General features: G+C 48.4%; 1 long non-coding RNA gene across 2 annotated transcripts; it reads right to left on the bottom strand.

Annotated features, from left to right (window-relative positions):
- Positions 1-2,619: 2,619 nt before the first annotated feature.
- Positions 2,620-15,783, bottom strand: LOC311597361. 2 transcript variants are annotated; one of them, XR_014779200.1, is made up of 4 exons: positions 15,525-15,783; positions 9,824-9,890; positions 6,786-7,176; positions 2,620-3,165 (listed from the first exon to the last, which is right to left on the bottom strand). It is a non-coding gene; the product is annotated as an uncharacterized lncRNA (long non-coding RNA). The 2 variants fall into 2 exon arrangements; XR_014779201.1 differs by lacking the exon at positions 2,620-3,165 and having other exon boundaries at positions 6,764-7,176.
- Between the last annotated feature and the right edge of the window lie 574 nt (positions 15,784-16,357).

Below are 16,357 nucleotides of genomic sequence, written 5' to 3'. Positions count from 1 at the left end.
GCTTAGGAGCATCCGTCCTCCCCAACTGGGAAGTCACCAGGGGGGTCTTTCTGATATCTTCACCCTCACAGCCAATAAGGTTGTGGTTCACAACACGCTAGTGATTAAGCAGTGCTGAGCTGTGTCCTAGTAGCCACCGGTTCAAGAACAAAAGCCGAGTTAGAGATGGCTGAGCATGCCAGCCTCCTGACAAGGGAGGAGGGCCAGGCGGATTGTGTCCAGAGATTATTTCCTCACGGTGTCTCTGTTCAAAGGCTAAAACAGTAGCTGATGATAGTATGTTTTATACAGGGGCTGACTGAGACCACTCTGCACTAAACTCCTTCCAGGGTCCAGAATGCTTCTTTCTCCTTCACCATCCTAACTATCGCTGTCTAACCTGCCGTGTCCCTCGTCAGCATCACTGTGCTCCACAGGGCGCATCTAATTAGCAGGAAGCAGGTACGGCCTATCATCTCACCACAAACCAGTGAAATAGATGCCGTTACGAACACCCCCCACTTACAATGGGGAAACTGAAGCTAATGAAAGCAGAGCTAGTACAGGCTGAGTATTCTTTACTCCAGAGTGCTTGGTTCTGGAGGTGCTTTGGCTTTTAAACATGCCTTTTAATTTTGGAACATTTTTTATTTACATATAAGATGTCTTCAGGATAGGACACAAGCCTCTGCCCAAAATTCTTTATGGTTCATATTCTTTCTCTATACAAAGCCGGGAGACCATTCTAAGCATCTGTGGACCGTGCGCTTGCATTTCTTTCCTCACATGCGTGTGTGCTTCTATTTGTGTGGAAGCACATATGTGTGAGCCAATGTGCATGCACTTATGTACACATGTATGTAGAGACGTGAAATTTACATGAAGAGTCTTTCCTGAGGCAAGGTCTCTCAGGTGAGCCCAGAGCTGGTCAATATGGTTATTCTGGCTAGCTCTGGGATGCCCTGTCTCTGTCTCTCAGGCACTAGAACTACACGTGGACCACTCTGCCCACCTAGCATTTACATAGATTCCAGGCATCTAAAGTATAACCCTCACATCTTTGCAGCAGACACCTTAACCACTGAGCCATCTCCGCCACCCTGCACATGCGTTATTGGCTATGACCTGTCACATGAAGAAAAGTGTGGGATGTTCTCCGTGACTCGGAGTCTTTTGTGTTTTTATATTTATATTTTAGATTTTCCTTTTTAAAACTTCAGATTAGAGACGTTTAACAGGCAAATGGTGGAGGCAGAATTCTGATACGCACCATCATGACTCCGGAATCTGTGCTCTCAGTAAGTACCCTGCTCACCGCAGATGCTCATCAGCTGTCTTCCTGCGATGAGGTACTCACTAGGCCCTAAATTTCCCACTGGGCTATTGGGGGCAGAGCACAGTGCTCTCTCACCAGGTCTAGGATTTTCTGCTTGTAGCTACCCGTGCAGCATCTTGACCCCTACGATGATACATTTGATGGAGGCAGGACCCAGTTAATGCTTTGCCGCCAAGCCCTGCAGGATACTGGCAGGGCTGCCATGTAAAAGGCTGACCCATGGAGTTCGCATTCCATGGCACGCTGTGAAGCTTAAAATGGGTGTGCTGGGATCCACAGAACTTTGCCTTCCTGTGGGGTTGGACCCCAGGGGTGGGGGGATGGCTGAGCAGCCTGACATGGGCCCCTCCTCTCTTAACCCTCCCATGGCCTTCCCAGGGCTGAGATCCTTCATTCTGAGGCTCTCTACTTGCTTCCCTGCTCTGGGAGGCCTCCCTGGGCTGAGGCTGTTTGCAGTGTTTTGCATCTACCTCTGCAAACCTGCCAAGCGTTCTGGCTGGATGAGGCTGTTCACACTTGGAATGCTTGTTTACCTATCTCCCGCTGAACAAATTTACAAAGTAAACATTTTGGGACATCTCGGAAGATTAAAAAAAAAAAAAAAACCATCACAACACAAAACTAAGACCAGCTCTCGTCCCCTTCCATCCCCTTGTTTCTAACTAATAAATCAGAGGGTGGGATTAACGGAGATCCAGGTCTTTGGCACCAGCTCAATTCTGACATTCTGTGTCTACCCGGGCTCCCAGCCCCAGTCTCTCTCCTTTAACTCTCAGCGTTCGGGTAAGTAAACGGCAAACAGAACGTGGGCTGCTGCATCAACTAGACCTGGCTTCAAACTCCAACTGTGTTTCTCGGTAGCTGTGTGATGAGGTCGCTCCGTAACTGCTCTGAGGTTTGGTTATCTCACGGGAAACTAATAGCCATGTTCTGTTATTGTTGCAAACTCCTCAAAGACAAGCGATTCTCATCAGCTCCGCCTGGTCTATGGGCAGGGAGAAGGACAATGTGGCAGCCAGGCCACTGCAGGGGCCCCGAGCTCCCTTGGCAGCCCTCAGATCTTTCTGTGTTTCTATGCTTTCTGTGTCATGTCGAACCTCAGATAATTTTTCTTCTTTCTCTCTTCTCGCTCCTCCTTTTGGGGTTACGGAATACTGACCTTAAGGCTTCATGTATGCTAAATGCGTGCTCTACCACTGAGCCACACCCCTGGCCTGGTTTTTCTGCTCTTGAGGAGAAGAAGTACCATTGAGAGGGAAAGATGGAGGAAGGCATCTGGAGTCTGTTGAAGAAAGGTGAGCAATTTACTATAAGCCTCATTGGCTGCTTCTTTGGTTAGGAGGTCCCAGGAGACAGAAAGCACGATTCCACAACAGACAAGCAACCCTATATACCTCTGCCCAGGAACTGCCGCTGTCCCCCAGCAAAGACCCGGTCTTTAGGGCGACGTCATGATGTTCTTCATGCCTAGCTCACAGCAGCTGTCTGCAGCATTGTCTTTTGTGTCTTCTCCTCCTCTGGGGGGCTGCCCCACCCATCTGGAATGTTCCGTGCACCATTGTCGCTTTGGATATCTGTTTGGGGAATGTCTTCTCTTCAGCTTTCCGCTGCCCCGGCACTTCCCACAAGATCTATGAGTTACCCTCACATCCCTGTAACCAAGCACCTAGCAGGAAGGGTCCAAAGGGGGGAAATGGCTCGTCTTGGCTCCTGTTCTCAAAGGGTTCAGTTTGTGGTTGGTCTGCCCCGTGAACTTGGGAAGAACATCACGGCCACAGCAGCGCATCGCAGGCGGGGGGGGGGGGGGGGGTTGGTCGGTCCTGTGATTGCAGATAGGAGAAAGGAGCATCCTGGAAACAAGCAAGATGAGATAAAGCTTCCAAATAGGCCCCTCCCCATCCTCTCCACCATTTCTCAATCACGCCACCATTGATTACGTCAGAACCTTCAAGATTCAGTCAGTGCCCCTAAGCCCATCAGTTAGCAACCAAGCTCCCGGGATTCAAGCTCCTGTGGGGTGCACATCTTATCCAAGTCACAGCACTGGATGCACTCCGGTTCGTCTACCAAATTATCCTCAGTTCTCTGTGTGACTCAGACTCCCCACTCCTTCTCTGCCTGTCTCCCTCTTCTTGGCTCCCGGGACACAGTACAAGCCGTTGCTGCGTCCTAACACTGCCTAGCAATTGTCTGTTTTCATGGTAGTCTCCCTTGCCAATTTAGGGCAGGGACCATACTTATTCTTCACCGTGTCCCCGGTGCCCGGCACAGTGCCAGACAGATAATACACAATTAATAAAGCCTTGTTGTTGAATTGCATGTGCAACTGTACCGGCTCTCTTGTCCCAAATCTCTCCTCCCACGGCATGTACATGGTCTCTCTCTTGTGCTGTTCTTTTCCCCTTTGCCCCATCACTGTTCCTTCTGTCCCCTAACTGATTTTTCTTCTGACTAGAAGCAAGGCCAGGGATGTCCTGCTAAGTGAATAAAGCATCCTTCAATGATCAAGAATTGCCACCACTCTCTTAGCTGAGTAGTGTTTGGGGGTGGGCCAGGGAGGTGACAAAGCCAGCTCATCTGACTTGGTAGAGTCCAGCATGGAGGCCAGCTGCCCCCATCCTCCCTCCTGCTCTCCTTTACCTCTGCAGGCAGTTCTGGGCTAACAAGCCGGTCTTCATTAATACAAGACCCACCTGTTACCTGCATGAACTCTGCCCTTCTCCCTGGTGGCAATTAGCGTGGCTATGTCTGGTGGAAAGATGCCTACATCTCCCGCTCTCTCTGCAAGCCTTTCTTGGTACACAGGCTATCAGAAGCTCCTGCCCAAGGGTCCTGCTGTCTGTTATTATATTGCCAGCCCTGCCATCCTGCCTCTACAGCATCCCTGAGAGAGGAATTGTAATGTTCACTGAAGACAGCAGCGGGAGTAGGAAGGGGTGAGCACTCAGGCTCCAGGTAGGTGAAGAGGTCTGTGCTGCGTTGTTTTAAACTTTAAAAAGACAGTTTCGGGAGCCTGGTGTTTATTTATTGTACATTACTAGCCTAGAGGAGGGGAGGTGACAAGGTCAACCCTCTGAGGGCCAGTCCAGGGTGTGTAGAATAAAGCTCCCTATACGATGGGACCAGGGTTGGGGAGGGGAGAGGGGACAATGTCACTTTGAACAGAGCAGAGAAGAAATGGTACTCTGTGAGGTCCTATCCATCCTCCTGCCTCCACAGCCTTTTCTTTCTCCAAAAAGCCCTCTGTCTCTCTCAATTAGGGATGGAACATGTGGGGGCCTTGCTTGGGCCATCCCCACTGGCCCTAACTATTTCACAATTAAGGGAAATTTTCATTGCGTATCTTTCCAAGCACTTGCATGCCAGCAACTCTTCTCACAGGCCTCTGTTTCATCAGAAAATGGAAGAAGAGTGTAGCCGGAGGCACGAACGAGAAAGGGCATCTGCTTATATTTACTTGAATGCCTCCTAGGTACCAGACATTACATTGGATAGCTTATTCTATCCTCATGATAATCTAAGAAGGCCCCCCCCCCACACACACACCCAGTAACGAAGAGCAGAGGTGCCATGACCTTTGTACCAGCATGCAGCTAATAAAGTTGGCCACTGTCCCCACTGTGTCATGGGACTCTTTATACCTTTTGTAAGGTCATTAATGTCACTCTAGGTGGCTAGGCAAGGTGTTGAACCAGCAAAGTCCCTCCCATAGGCCTCCCACACTCTCAACTCTTCTCTTATTTTGGAACCCCATGTATTTCTTGACACCTCACCCCCACCCCTGTGCTGGTGCCAAGCCTCAGTAGATGTTCAGGTTGGAGACCTACCCTTATGTGTATCTGAACTCTGAGAGCAGAAGGCGTTTGACTCTGGCCTGGAACTGTCTGGGTTCTACATCAGGGTCCTAATGAGACCCAGTTATCCCAAAGGGCACCAGCCCCTCCCAGGATGCCGTTCTACCACCTGTAGCCAGGGGTTAGAGAGGACCTTTAAGCAGCAGGGGCTCAGATGCCTGGCACTTTTTTGGTACAGGTAGAAGGTGGGAGAAAGGAAGGCCTGTGCCTTCCTCTCTAAGGTCACAGGTTGTTTTATTCCCATGTCCAGGAAGAAAGTCCACCCTGGCTTAGCAGGAACTCCAGCAGCCCGTGTCTCCTGGGCTTGAGGCCACTCCTATGCCTGCTTCCTAGTTTTAATCAGACCTTGGCAATGAGCCCCACTCCATCTGCCTGCCCGCCTGAGGACTCTTTCCCTCTGTGTGCAGCTGATCCTGTCTCCCCTGTGTCCAGCCTCTTACTCTACCTCAATCACTCTTCCAGCTCACAGCCTGTGCATGGCTTTAGCTGCTCTGAACACTCTGGGATTCAGAGCCAGCTCTGGGTCCTCCCCGTTTGGGTTCTGGGGATCAAAACAAGGGCCTCATGTGTCTAAGTACATGCTCTAATGCTCTACAGTTGGACCACACCCAAGCTCTGGAGTCCTTTTTATAAGGACACTAAGCTTCCTAACTATCAAAATGATTAGGTTTGACATAAGAATTTGGGGGTTATGTAAATATTTAGACTCTAGCAAGCTCAAACACTAGTTGTGTGAAACCATATTTATATTTTAAAATTTCTCAATACTATGACTATTTTAAAGTTTTAAATTTCATATATGTGTACAATACAGCTTGATCATTCCTGACATCCACTTCTTCCCTCCAACTCCCCTAGGTACTCCCCAACAAACACATCTGTCCTTCCCCCAAATTTATGTCCTCTTTTTAAGTAATCCGCTGAGACCTCGGTGTTACCCTTCTGAGTACAGGTGTGGGGTCACCCACTTGGATGTGGGCAACACACCAGAAGCCACCCTGCAAGAGAAAGACACAATAGTTTTGCAGCCATTCGCTGACAATAGCTCTTGAGCAGGGGTTGAGGCCTTGGGAGCCCCTCTCCACTTTGTGCTGGAATATTTTGTTTCGTTTGTTTGTTTCTAGACAGGGGTTCTCTGTGTAGTCTTGGCTTTCCTGGACTCACTTTGTGGACCAGGCTGGCCTCGAACTCACAGAGCTCTGCCTGCCTCTGCTTCCCTGAGTGCTGGGGTTGCAGGTGAGCACCACGGCACCCGGCTCGTGCTGGAATTTTTAACTCCTTTGATTCTGTCTACGCCTCACGAATTGGTGAGTGCAATGTTCAAGCCATGTCCACGGCACATTTCCCAGCCCTCCTCCCTACCCCACTGTGCTTATATTCTTCCTCTAAACTGATTTTTTTTTCTTGTCAAAATAAGATGTGTTCATTCCAGAAAATATGAAGAATTTAGAGTTGATAAAACATCATAAACAACCACCTATATTCCCCCTGACAGACTTTTTGTGATGCTGGGGCTTGAACCCAGGGCCTTGTGCATGGTAGGAATATGCTCTGCCACTGAGCTACATCTCCAGCCCTCAACTTTATTTTAACATAGATTGATTCCTATCACTTACCATTCGGGAGTAAGGACTTACTTCCAGGTTCGGTTTGGTATATATACAGAAATGTCCATAGCTGGTGGCATATTTTTCTTACACTTCTTTATCCAGTTCTTATATCTCTACCTCCCTTCCAACCTTTATCCTTTCCAACTCCCCAACACGTGGTGGGAGAGAAAGAAGGTTAGAGGGGACAGGGGGGGAGTGGGTCTCTCTTTAGACTACTTCCTGCTAATCAGGGTTGTTGTCATCGCGTCCCCTGGGGCAAGTTCAATCTTCATAGTCAGGATACCTCCAATTTCTCATCAAACTGCAGCAACAACAACTGGGAGCAACAGCGGGGAGCAGCAGCAGCCTTCTTCCTCAGAGCACCCCATCCCTTTCTGGTAGCAAAGCTGGAGAGAAACTAGAACCAAAAGCTACAATAAACCTTTTGCTGACATCCCAAAACACTGTATTCGTTCTTTGTACCCTGCTGTCTCCTCTACAGCATTAGAAACCGTGCCTCACATTTGGTGCCACTTGTTGGTGTGTTGTTTTTTTTTTAATTTTAAAAAAAGATTTATTTATTTATTATGTATATAGTGCTCTACCTGCTTGTACCCCTGCAGGCCAGAAGAGGGCATCAGATCATATTATATAGATGGGTTGAGCCACCATGTGGTTGCTGGGAATTGAATTCAGGATCTCTGGAAGAGCAGTCAGTGCTCTTAACCACTGAGTCATCTCTCTAGCCCCAGTGTATTTTCTTTTCTTTCTTTCTTTCTTTCTTTCTTTCTTTTCTTTTTTTTTTTTTAACAATGCTTTATTGAGTTCTTTTCTTGTTGTTTGTTTTTTGGTTTTTGGTTTTGGTTTTTGGAAACAGGGTTTCCCTGTGTAGCCTTGGCTGTCCTAGACTCGCTTCCTAGATCAGGCTGGCCTTGAACTCACAGTGATCCACCTACCTCTGCCTCCCAAGTGCTGGGATTAAGGGTGAGTGCCACCATACCCAGCACTTTATTGGGTTCTTATACAAGGCTTTGCAATAAAGGCAAAAAGGGACTTGTTTGGTGGCACCTGAGATTCAAACTAAGGCCATTGGCACCTAGGCAAGCATTCAAGCGCTCCTCCTTTTCTATTTTTCTGTTGGCCTTTATCCTGAGACCTCCTACATTAATTACCTGACTATCTAGGATTACAGATGTGTGGCAGTAGGCCCTTGTCACTGTGAAACTTAAAAAATATATATTATTTCTTCGCATGTGTATATGCACGTGTAATGTGGACACATGTTCACATGTGGTGCACATGCGTATACAGGTGTGTGTGTATGTGTGTGTGTGTGTGTGTGTGTGTGTGTGTGTGTGTGTGTGAGTGTGTGTGCATATGTGTGTGAAGGCCGAGGTTGACATTAGCTGTCTCCCTCTGTCCCTTGCATTTTATATATCATGGCAGGGTCTTTCACTGGAATTTGGATCCCATTGACTCGGTTAGTCTAGCTACCCAGCTTGCTGTGGTGGAGCCCCTGGCTCTGCCTCCCCATGTGCTGGGATGACAGGCGAGGCCTGAAGGCCACTTGTCATTTACGTGGGTCCTGGAGAGCCACACCATGATCCCTGTGCTTCTGTAGCACGCGTGTTACTCACTTAGCCACATCTCTCTGTCCCCTCAGTGAACATGTAAAAACCAGAAAAAAGTCTATTTCTTGTTTAAAATATGACACAGTATACACAACAGAAGATTTACCACTGAGCCATTTTCAAGGCCGTGTTCAGTGATGCCATGTGTATTTGCACAGTAGTGAAAAAGGGAGTGCCGAATGGTTCTTATTGTGTGAGCTAAACAGACTGGCTTAGCTGGAGTTGTTTGTTTTGGCTTTTTTGTTGTTCTTCTTGTTGGTAGTGGTGGTGTTTTTCTGGTTTTGATTTTTATTTTTTGCTATGACAAGACAGCATGGGGCTGGAGAGATGGCTCAGGGGTTAAGAGCACTGACTGCTCTTCCAAAGGTCCTGAGTTCAATTCCCAGCAACCACATGGTGGCTCACAGCCATCTATAATGTGATCTGATGCCCTTTTCTAATGTGCAGGTGAACATGCAGATAGAGCACGCATACATAAAATAAATAAATAAATCTTTAAAAAAAAAAAAAAGACACCATGGCCAAAAGCAGCTTGGGGAAGGAAGGGTTTATTCCAGCTGACAGCCTGTAGTCCTTCATCCAGGGAAGCTGGAGCATCTGTATTCACGTAAATAACCCTTCTTGCATCAGCCAGTGTCCAGCAGATCCCCAGGCACCACAAAGAGCTAGGGATGGATGTATGAAGTTAATGGGGGATACACAGAACCAGAAAATGCTCAGATGGGGGGGAAGAAGAGGGGGGGACTTCACAGAGAACTCCATGAGACCTGTCTGGATTTCCTTAACCGAAAAGCAGAGTGCCACACCTGGGCTGGTGGTCCTGGGTCCTATAAGAAAGCCACAAGGAGCAAGCCGTGGGAAGCAGCATCCCTCCATGGCCTTCTGCACTAGTCCCTGTCCCTGGATTCCTTCCCTGACCTCTCTGGATGAAGGACAACAAGCTGTAAGCTGAAATAAACTTTTTCTTCCCCACATTGCTTTTGGTCATGGTGTTTTATCTTAGCAACAAAAACTCTAGCTCAGACATCCTGTTTAGCTCACACAATCAGCATGATATGAATGGTCCAGTGGTGTGTGACCTGGCTCTCTGCATGGGATGCTGTAACCCTGGGCTCTGTGTGTGTGTACCATCCTGGATTGATTCAACTCTTGAATCCAGACCAGACTCTACTCTTCTCCTTATGCCCAAGCCTGAGCTCAGTGTTAGAGCAAGTACAGCTCCTGGAGGATGTGGATCCAGGAACCCAGCCCTCAGCCTTCCTCAGCTGTGGGATGAGGAACTGGAGGCATCCATCCCATCTCTGTTGCTGCCCTCTAAGTGGCTATGGTGGATAATTTGGGGTGTTTGCAGTTTGTCCCCTTAGGATTAAGAATGGAGGGCAGAGCATCCTTCAGATTTGATGTTTGCTCAGACTCCAGAGACCTTCATCTTACCTCCTTTGCTCCTTCTTTGAAGAGTGGCATCCCCTCTTTCAGGGACATTGGGGAGGGACTCACACGCCTATGATGGGGAGACAACAGCAGAGGATGAAAGGGAGGCATTGAAGATGCAGAAAAGCCAGGATACCACAAGGGATCAAGAAGAAATGTTTACATATAAGCAGCATACCCAGGAGCTTGGTGCTGGAGGTCATGCAAGGCTGGAGGCTGCTCAGTGGCAGATTCTTAGAGAAACTGTGTGTTCTAAGAGCCAAAGAGGACAGTTTGTCTTTGGGCTGGAGCCGTGGGGATCTAAGCAGTCCTTGGTTCTAGGGTCTGCGTGTGTAGACCTGGGGCTTCTGTGTGCCTTATAGCATGGTCTAGTGGGTGAGAGGTGTAGATCTGAAGCTCTGCATGGGTGGGCATCAGGCGAGGATTCTGTGAGAGCCCGTTCGCCAGTCCACGGCACTTGCGTTCACTATATAGTCCCTAATGTGCCTGACTAGAAGGCACACTGGGAGTCTGAAGGAAGCATAGCCAGCCATGCCATATCACGCTGTTTCCATGTGGGGGCCACGGCAATCACACCCCCCAGCTTAATCAGGGTTGCCATGGAACAATAGACCAAGGCCACTCCCTCATCTCCCACAGGACTAGGTCCCTGATTGACACGTGCTCAGGACACAGTGGCTCATCAAGTCTTTCACCCTTGGGTTCTTGGGCTCTGAAATCATCCACATGAAATTCTACATGGGCAGAAGCCAAGACTCATGATCTCCAAAGCTCTCGCCTTGCTTTTTTTTTTTTCACTTCTAGTGTTGTTTCCTTTGTGCAAAAAATGTCACAGAGTGCTCTCTCTCTTACCAAGTGCCCTCATTCTTCTTACATCTCTTCTTTTTCAACACCCAAGGGTCAGAAGGGTACAAGGTAGTCCAATGAGGAGCTTAGCTTTCCTGCTCCACGGCCTTCCCAGCTGTGCTTACATGGTGAAGAATGAGGTGGGTCACAAGTCCAGAGCTCGGCTCCTGAGTGGGACTGTCCACCCAAGCCCTAAGCTCCTGACTGCCAAATTCATATCCTTACAGAGACTTTAAAGTTGGGAGTGGGTTTGTGTACTGGAAAAGATGTGCTGCCCTCAGGAACAGAGGGAGGAATTTGCTTTGGAATCTAAGGGAACTGTGTTCGAGTCGTAACTGTGCCACAGGCTGGTCGTTCTTGTCTGTGTCCCACCTGTGGAATGGGCAGGGTAATGATTTCTAACAGTTACAGATGTCCACATGTGACAGCCTGTTTCGGTGCTTCCTGCTTGTTGGCTTAACCCCTTCTTCATCTTATGTCGCCATTTGAGAAATACAGACACGGAGACTCAGAGTATTAAGTAATCTGTCACTGTGGACAGGGAAGGTGAGATCCGAGTGTGGCTGTTGTGTCTGGGCTTAACCACCACACAGGTTCTCCACCAGGCAGCATCATGGCCTGAGCCTTAGAAACAACACTATTTGGAGACTGAAACCCCTCTTTGGATTCATCCCATCAAAAGGCAGGGGCTTGGAATGGCTCAATTGATGAAGTATTTGTCATTTAATAAGCATGAGGACCTGAGTTCCGTCCATATCATATTAAAAAACAAAACAAAACAAAACCCTCACAAACCTAGGTGTGGTGGCACACACCCATCACCTCAGTGCTGTGGAAGTAGAGCCAGAAGCATCGTTGGTGGCTGTGGGCCAGCTAGTCTAACTGACGTGGCCGTCTCTCGGTTCACTGAGGTACCCTGCCTCAAGAAGACACACTGAAAGGTGACTGAGGAAGATGCACAACACTGACCTGTGGCTGCTCTACACACATGCATCTACTGGTATGAAGCACCTGTACACACACACACACACACACACACACACACACACACACACATCTGTGCACACACGTATGCACGCACACACGTGCAGAAGCCAAGTCTCTCCTGCCGAAAGTCCTTTACGGACTTGCCATAACCTCAGAGTATTAGAATGCAGCCAGTAGGATGCTCAGTGGTTTCCAAGGCTAGTTAGGAAAGGCTTCCTTCCTGCTCTTCTCCCCTGGGATGCTTGCTCTGGGAGGTTTCAGCTGCCTTGCAGGAAACTGCTGCTGCCACACAGAGAGACCGTAAGAGAACAGACGCCACAAAGCCCTGGCTATTTGTGTTTTCCCCATAGAGGTTCAGCAAGATTCGAGTCCAGCACCACCTTGCTCACAGCTAGGAGAAAGCCTCCCATTCCAAGCTGCTTCATGGATCCCAGACAATACCCAGACCTGTGCACATAATCTGTTCTGATTGTCACTGAGAGCAGCTGTTTCAGGTGGGTGGCTATGCCACAGCAGGTAGTCACAATATTTGTGACATCGTAACAGGAATCAGTGCTTGAGAACTGTAATGTCAAGTCCCTGCCAGGGGATGCCACCGCCCCATTCTGTTTCCTTAGACCATTTGAGGTAGTTTGTTTGTTTCTTTGTTTGTTTGGTTTTGTTTTGCTTTTGTTTTTTTTGAGACAAGGTTTCTCTGTGTAGCCTTGGCTATCCTGGACTCACTTTGTGGACCAGGCTGGCCTCGAACTCACAGCGATTTACCTGCCTCTGCCTCCTGAGTGCTGGGATTAAAGGTGTGTGCCACCACACCTAGCTCAAGGTAGTCTTACTGAAACTTCTCACCTTGTCTCAAAGCAAAGGCTAAGCTGAGCAGTTCCCCTCAGGTAAATTAGGACAACTATGGGTGTGGCGTCAGGTTAGCCCATGATCCTCACAGCACTGCACTCTGAGCTCTGAAGGCAGCGGCACAGCCAGAGAATGATAGACGCCACCAAGCGTCATTCCAGAAGAGCCCACAGGCTCTGTCACAGGTGTGCCTAGCTCCTGACCATGGGGGTCACACTGTGCTGTGTTTGCCTCAGATTGTAAATCCTGTATATTAGTCTGGCTTGACTCTTCTACTCTTTCTTTTCTTTCTTTTTTTTTTTTTTTTGACACATTCACTCAATTTATTTTAACAGTGACCTCATCATAAAGACTTGCATCTAGGTAGACAAAGATGTCATTTATCCATTTTGTGGGTTTCATGAAGGAAACAGAAATGATGGCGCATTATCAAAGTGTAATTTTGGAAGCAGGGGCCTCCAAAGAAAGAGAAAGGAAGAATAAAAGAGGAAGTGAGAAAAGCAGAAAGGAAGGGAGAAATGGAGGAAGAAGGAAAGGGAGGCAAAAAAAAAAAAAGGAAAGAAAAAAAAAGAAATCTTAAGGAAAAGAGGGAAGAAAGGGGCGCAAGAGAAAAGGTAGGAGAAGGAGGAATAGGAGGAGGAAAGGGAAAAGCTGGAGAAGAAATGTAAGACTGTAACTGTGAGGAAGAATTCAGTCCCTCAGTCATTGTCCTGCTTTTGGCTGAGTCCCGGACCAGGCAGGCTGCAGGCTCCAGAGCCCGGATCTGCCTGCCTTGCTCGGTGCCAGCGCTGGCCTTGCACACACAGCTCTTGCCTGCAGCTCAACACCCTGAGCTCCTTAAATAGCTTTGAACCGCACTGAGTGGTGGATAAACATTTGTTTCACAGCTCACAAAGCAGAGCTGCTGGCTACCGGCAGGTTTGATGTAATGAGTTCCATTCTGGACTCCGGGGAATGTTTAGAATGGGCTCCTCTTTGCCCAGGCTGCCAGTCAGGCTGGTATTGGTGTGTGTGTGTGTGTGTGTGTGTGTGTGTGTGTGTCTGTGCGTGTGTGTGTGTGTGTGTGTGTGTGTGTGTGTGTGTGTGTGGGGGTAGCATTCATAACACATCCCTGTCCAGATACAGAAGCCTCAGAAGCCAAGCTTCTCTGTTCTCCCCAGGTGGACCTGGGCAGCGTGCCCCAGAATGGCAGAGTGTGTATGCCAAAAAGGGTGCTGGGCTCACATCCTTTCTCGGCGATCTCAGAAAGCCACTTGGTCTCCTGAGCAGCCCAGAACACCCATTTCCCTTCTCAGAAGCCGGAGATGGCAGGCCACCCCTGTCCGTCTGCTCCATGCAGCCCGGGCTCTGGGAGAACAGTCTGGCATGGCTGTCCTTGACCACTGCCACCATCCTGACTGAACCCAAAAGCTGCTTTCCTCTGTACTCCAAAAGCCATGGGCCCCATGAAGCCTGGAGCCTCAGCAGCCTGAGTCTGGCCTGATTCCTGTTATAGCAAGGGAAGGGACCTCTGATCCACCCCTGTGTCCTCACCATTCTCCCGTCTCAGGAGACTATGGCGTGCTTCTGGATGGAGCTGGAGGCCGGTTAATATGATGACTAAATGGTAATTATGTCACTGGTCTGTCATCCCTTCCTCTGTGGATGTTAATAGCCATTAATGCCCCGCTGTTTTGCACCACACCACAGCCTGTCAGACAGAACGCTGGGGCAGGTCACCATCAGGCGCCTGCTCCGCTCGCCTCCTCTCACCCCCGTCAGCATCGCTTCAGAATCATCTTAGGGATAAATGAACTCGCGACGAAGATTAGAAGGAGGAAAATACACCCACACAGGAAGTGGGAGAGCCTTGCAGCCACATTGGTTGTTGAACTAGCTTCTTGGACTGTTAGTCTCCTAGGGGGTCACTGGGGATCTTCCTCAGCCTTCAGGCAAGAGTCATCCTGAAAGCCTAGGCCCTTTTCCTTTAAAGTTCTTGGAGCTGAGAGAACTTTGGCAGAGTTAGGAGTCATACCTGAATGTCTCCACCAAGCTAAGTGGGAGGAAGATCTGGGCTAAGGTTTACACAGCTGAATCTAGACAAGGCAAACATCCTTGGGAGCCCATCTATCATAACAGTAGCTTGACAGGCTAAAAGAGTGTGAGCCTACGAGTCAAGCAGAGCCTGGCCAATAAGAAGGGACCTTCACATGCTGGTTCTGTGCCTTGGACAATAGAAATGAAGTGCCTTTGGCAAAAGTAACTCTACTTCACAGCCTAGTGGGCTAGATAACACATTCATGTTCACTCTGCCTCAGTTTACTCATCAGAAAAAAACCCAGATGATATGACATCTAATACACACACACACACACACACACACACACACACACACACACACACACACACACACAGTGCTGTCTTTCATTCCAGTTTATTAGGATGAGTATAGTAAACAATCTATCATTCACTATATACTATCACTCATTATACATACATACACATATATATATATTTAATTGTTCTGTGATGTATTGAGTGCTGTTTAATGAGAGCTGATGCAGTGACCCTCTTTGTGAATCTGCGCTCAGCTACATCCCAATAGTAGGATAAAATCAGCCAGGTCAGGTATTATTTACACCAAAGAAACTGGTGATGTTACAGATTAGGTCCCTCTTCCTCCTTAAGAAGACAATTGCTCGTCTCCACTGTGCCTGCCAGTTTCAGCTATTTGGAATAGTGCAGTCCCAGACCATGTCCTCAGGCTCCTGGAAGCCTCAAGCCAGCTGTTTGTGTGATCTATTTGCCTCCCATCCACCCAAACACACCACTTGCTTCTGACCGGGATTGTCAGACTCTCCTGGAGGCCCTATTAGAAAGCTGCGGCTCCTTGATCTATTCAACACCAAGAGGCAATTGTGAGGGAGTTGATTGTACTCCAAATCCAGGTATCAATTCAAAATGTTTCTGCCTCAGACAACCACGTACGATCAATCAGCAATGTAATCCTCAGCTAGTAGAACACGAAAACAAAGCCCCACCTCACCTCTTAAACACGGCGTCATTAGTCTTTGGATAAACTGTAAATGGATGCATACAGCAAACGGCCAGAGCTGTGTCCCAGGGAATGGGAACAGAGGAAATAGCATTGCTTTATGGTGAATGACAGATCATTGCTTGTTCGGTTTCCTACCGAGTGGAACGCCATCAATCACATGGTGGACTCACTGGGTTCCAAGACGAATAGGATGCCACGAACAGATGCTGTGGCGGGGCTTGCTGGCCTGGCCAGGGCTGTGTTCCTGCTTTTCCTGGGAGAGAGAGAGAGAGAGAGAGAGAGAGAGAGAGAGAGAGAGAGAGAGAGAGAGAGAGATGAGAGCAGTTAGTTGCCTTCCTGTACGGTCCTGTCCTTCACTCCAGTTTATTCAGGATGAGTAAGGTGAGTAGTCCATCACTCATGATGTCTTTGATGACTGTCTCATGTTCCATAGAATTTTAACTGAATGGCAAGGAAAGGGCCAAGCTTCCAACCGGGAAGACAAAAGGGAGCGATCACTCCTCTTCTAGTTTCACCCTGTTGCTGTGATAAAAACATTCCCACTGAAAGCAATTTACACTGCCAGGTCAAAAATCCATCACCGAGGGGAGTCAGGACAGGAAGTTCCAGTTGGAACCTGGAAGCAGAAACCTTGCTGACTCATGCCTAGCAACCTTTCTTATAGAACCCCAGACCATCTATCTGCCTAGGGATGGTGCTGCCCATGGTGGGCTGAGTCCTTTTGCATCCATTGATAATGGAGGCCATCCAACCCACAGACCTATCTGATGTAGGCAATTCCTCTGTCAAAGCTTTCCTCTCAGATCACTCTTCGCTAAGTT

Source organism: Acomys minous (genome assembly GCF_964271855.1).
Source record: "Acomys minous genome assembly, chromosome: 5".
NCBI lineage: Eukaryota > Metazoa > Chordata > Mammalia > Rodentia > Muridae > Acomys > Acomys minous.
The sequence above is the reverse complement of the archived record's forward strand: the minus strand, read 5'-3'. Positions and strand labels throughout refer to the sequence as shown.